Source organism: Staurois parvus, unplaced genomic scaffold (genome assembly GCF_062004578.1).
Source record: "Staurois parvus isolate SC_StPar_1 unplaced genomic scaffold, SC_StPar_1.0 ptg000018l, whole genome shotgun sequence".
Classification (NCBI taxonomy): Eukaryota; Metazoa; Chordata; class Amphibia; order Anura; family Ranidae; genus Staurois; species Staurois parvus.
This window is the reverse complement of record NW_028317814.1, coordinates 13,597,479-13,602,528: the sequence shown is the minus strand read 5'-3', so window position 1 is coordinate 13,602,528 and position 5,050 is coordinate 13,597,479.

Below are 5,050 nucleotides of genomic sequence, written 5' to 3'. Positions count from 1 at the left end.
TACATAATCACTGGTGCTTTTGTACTGTTATTTGGCAGTAAAGTATTTATAATAAAAATATGTTTCCAATCATTGCAGTAAGGAAAATGTGCCTGTGTGTTTTAATGACTGGCTCATTCACACCCTATGGAAAGATCTATAGTCACTTTAGATCAGTGGTTGTCAACGTATGAGATAAAGGGGGCATCAAATGTGGCCCCTGACATCACCAAAGGACCGCACATACTGTTCAATATATATAATGCTTGAGTGGACTGTCGGAGACTTCAGACTTTAATAGATGAAAATGAGGGCTAGAGAGTGTAGACGTGCCACATTTTGGGCTGGGGGTGTGCTTTTGAAGACAATAGAAAACAGGGAACACGTTACATGAAACTAGTAAACATCAATTCTATTGCCCCAATCGATGTTTACACTATAGACCACTAAGGTCTGAGGGCCACACATCATATATGAAAGGGCCACATGCCTACAGTCAATAAAGTGGTACTTTAGCTAAAATAATAAAAATGGGCAAACAGGCAGGAAGTTTAATGCAGAAAAGACATGCTTTGTCTCTTCTGCACTGAAGTTACTTACCTGCTGATGATTTTTAGGTGACAGGTTCTCAGTCTAAAAGATGTCTCCTCTGTACTTCACTGAGTGTACTGCAATGCAAATCGCACTGCAATACATTCCTTCCCGACTCTGCTAGCCAACGAAAGTGACAAGTGACCTGGAAAAGATGTCATACACATAGTTTTCTGGGTCACAGCAAGAAGGGGAGGAGAGTGGACGTGTGTCCACTCTCCTCCCTCCCCTCCACCACATAAAATACCCCTCAAAATAATTATGAGGCCACTCCCATATACACTATATTGTCAAAAGTATTGTTCGGCCTGCCTTTACACGCACATGAACTTTAATGGCATCCCAGTCTTGGTCCATAGGGTTCAATATTTAGTTGGCCCCGACCTTTACAGCTTCAACTCTTCTGCTGTCCACGAGATTTAGGAGGGTGTCTATGGGAATGTTTGACCATTCTTCCAGAAGCACATTTGTGAGATCAGGCACTGATGTCGAACGAGAAGGCCTGGCTCACAGTCTCCGCTCTAATTTATCCCAAAGGTGTTCTACCGGGTTAAGGTCAGGACTCTGTGCAGGCCAGTCAATACCTTCCACCCCAAACTCACTCATCCATGTCTTTATGGACCTTGCTTTGTGCACTGGTGCGCAGTCATGTTGGAACAGGAAGGGGTCATCCACAAACTGTTCCCACAAAGTTGGGAGCAGGAAATTGTCCAAAATGTCTTGGTATGCTGACGCCTTAAGAGTTCCCTTCACTGGAATTAAGGGGCCAAGCCAAACCCGTGAAAAACAACCTCACACCATAATCCCCCCTCCACCAAACTTTACACTTGGCACAATGCAGTTTGCCAAATACCAGTCTCATGGCAACCGCCAAACCCATCGGATTGCCAGACAGAGAAGCGTGATTGGTCACTCCAGAGAACACATCTTCACTTCTCTAGAGTTCAGTGGCGGCATGCTTTACACCACTGTATCCGATGCTTTGCATTGCGCTTAGTGATGTAAAGCTTGGATGCAGCTGCTCAGCCATGGAAACCCATTCCATGAAGCTCTCTACACACTGTTGTTGAACTAATATGAAGGCAGCCTTTAGCTATTGACTCTGCAGACAGTTGATGACTTTGCGCACTGTGCGCTTCAGCATGCACTGACCCCGCTCTGTGATTTTACATGGCTTAATTGCTGTTGTTACCACTTTGTTACAATACCACTAACAGTTGACCGTGGAATATTTAGTAGCAAGGAAATGTCACGGATGGACTTATTGCACGGGTGGCAACCTATCACGGTACCACACTTGAATTCACTGAGTTCCTGAGAGCGACCCATTCTTTCACAAATGTTTGTAGAAGCAGTCTGCATGCCTAGGTGCTTGATTTTATACACCTATGGCCATGGAAATTATTGGAACAGCTAAATCCAATGATTTGGAGGGGTGTCTCAATACTTTTGGCAATATAGTGTGTATGGAGGGAGGGGTGTAGAGGTGAACAGAGGAAGGGAGTGGCTGCAGAGGTGAGCAATGGAGGTGATATGGGGGGTGCAGTGGTGACCAGTGGATGGCGGGTGGTACAGAAATGACCAATAGAGGAAGGATGCAGAGGTGACCAGTGGATAGAAGAGGGGGGGGGGGTTGCAGAGATGACCAACGTATGAAGGTAAGGGATGCAGAGATTGCTGGTGAATGGAGGTGGGGGTAGAGGTGACCAATGGATGGAAAAGGGGTGCAAAGGTAAGCAGAGAAGGAAGGAGGTACAGCAGTGACCAGCGGATGGAGAGGGTGCAGAGATGACCAGTGGATGGAGGGGGTGCAGAGGTGACCAGTAGATGATGGGAGGTGGGTAAAGAGGTGACCAGTGGATTAAGGAAAGAGGTGGAGAGGTAACCAGAGGATGGAGGTGGGGGAAGAATTGACCAGCAGGTGGAGGGGGTGCAGAGGTGATCAGTGGATGAAAGGAGGTCGGGGCAGTGTAGGATCGTCTTTAAATTTTAAGTCAATGTAGAACTCTCCATTTTTTTTCTGTGGTCAGCGTAATTGCTCCATTACATTGGTGGTTAATGTAAATGTTCCATTATATTGGTGGTCAGTGTAATGCTCAGATTACATTGGTGGTCGGGGTAGAAAGCCCTCATACTGACCACCAATGTAAAGGGGGATCTGAAGATTTTACACTTTGAAAAAAAAACTAATTTGCTCATGTTCGCCAGGGCAATCTTCTTCCTACTGACCACCAAAGTCAGGGCATTCTTCTTCCACCAGACAATGTTGCCAGATATTCAGCCTCCCACTAACCACAAGTATTTGTTTCTAACCACTGAAGCTAAGGCATTTTCCCCTACTGACCACTGCTGCTGAGGCTTCTTCCTTCCACTGATGCTGGGGTATTTGTTCTGCCATTGACCAGAAATGTAAGTACATTCTCCAGCACTGCTATGTACATTGCATAGTCCTGACCGCTATGCTCTATATACGGTTTAGAGCAGTGGTTCTCAACCTTCCTAATGCCGTGACCCTTTAATACAGTTCCTCATGTTGTGTTGACCCCCAACCATAAAATTATTTATCCAGTAATTATAATTCATGAGTGTCGTTTTACCTCCAATACTGCTGCTTTCAACACAGCAGCTGCTTTCTACACAGTAGCTGCTCTTTACACATCGGAAATATGTGTTTTCTGATGGTCTTAGGGGACCCCTGTGAAAGGGTCGTTTGACCCCCAAAGGGGGCACGACCCACAGGTTGAGAACCACTGGTTTAGAGCGTCACATAGACCTGATATGCTATGTTATGTTTTACATACAGTAATTATGCATAAAGTGTTTATTTTCTCAAAAGTTGCTCATTGCTGTGTAGTTTGTAACTATTTTAAACCAATACTAAAGGATACTTTTTTTGCTTTAAAATAAAAAAAGATGTTATACTTCCCTGCTCTGTAGAAGGATATTCTGTGATATTGCACAGAGCGGCTCCTTAACTCCTCTTTTGGGGTCCCCTGCCAGTGCTGTCTGCTCCCCTTTCCTCTGGGTGCCCCTTCAGTAAGCCGTGTGCTAAGGGGCACCCGTGCAGCAGCGGTTCCGAGCAAGGCTGTATGCATCCATAGACACACACAGCACTGGTAAGCCACATCTGTGCTCCCTCCTCAGAAGTTTGATGACAGCAGTAGGAGCCTTTGAACCCAGGAAGTGGAGGGGCAGTGCTGCAGCCAAGACAGCACGGGATTGGTGAGATGAGCCAGCTAGATGTTTAGGGGCAGGGGGGCTAGGACAGGTATTGCAGTACTTTTTTAACTTTAATGGTAAAAAAGGTTTTGCGTTTAGAAGCACTTTAATGAAATTCTTCTTCAAGGTAGGCTCAGACAAAGTGTTAGCTATCTGTCTATATTCTGTTTCATTTCAGTAAAATATTCCTTTAAGTTAAAGTGGAACTACACTGCATTTGAGCACCACAAACCAAGATCGCTATTTAATTCATTTTTAATATGCAAAGCAAACTCCCCCATCAAGCCATGTCTCCATGGTTTATTGTCCTTTTATAAATCACTTTGAAAAACAACTCCCTAGTGTTTCTGGCTGCTGCCATCTTGAGTAAGGGCAGATGATTCATGTAACATTCACTTCCTGGAATTTATCTGCCCTTAGCTCAGGAATACAGGCAGGAAGGTGTGCTTAGCTGAGAAAACCCCTCCTCCCCTCCCGAAGACTCCTGGGATGTATGACCTCATTTGCTGGCAGCAAAAAAATTAAAATAATCAATGTTGAGAAAGTGGAGTTCCACTTTAAGCAAGGTGGGTGGGGTGAGGGAAAGTAAGTAAACATGTCGCTTTTCATAAATTACACTACATGGCCCCCATCCTTTATTTTCCATACATGAGCATCCATTACCTGTGATTGTGCAAACCGGGACATCCTGGTATATGTTGGGCAGCACAGTGGCTAAAATGTTAGCACTTCCACCTGGCAGTACAGGGTCGTTGGTTCAAATCCAAACCACAGCACCACCTGCCTGGAGTTTGCATGTTCTCCCTGTGCCTGCTTGGGTTTCCTCCGGGTACTCCGGTTTCCTCCCACACTCCAAAGACATGCTGGTAGGTTAATTGGCTCCTGACTAAATTGTCCCTAGTATGTGTATGTATGAATGTGAGTTAGGGACCTTAGATTGTACGCCCCTTGAGGGTTAGCGACTGATGTGAATGTACAATATATATGTAAAGCGCTGTGTAAATTGATGGCACTATATAAATACCTGGAATAAATAAATATGTGGAGATTATATTATTATTATTATACAGGATTTATATAGCGCCAACAGTTTGCTCAGCGCTTTACAATATAACGGGAGACAATACAGCAACAATAAATAAAGAAAAATAGTGAAGCGCTTACATTACATAAAAATTAATATAAAATAAAAAGTGCCTTCAAAAATTATAATAAATATAATAATATGTGACAACTCTATATAATATACGCTAATATCTCC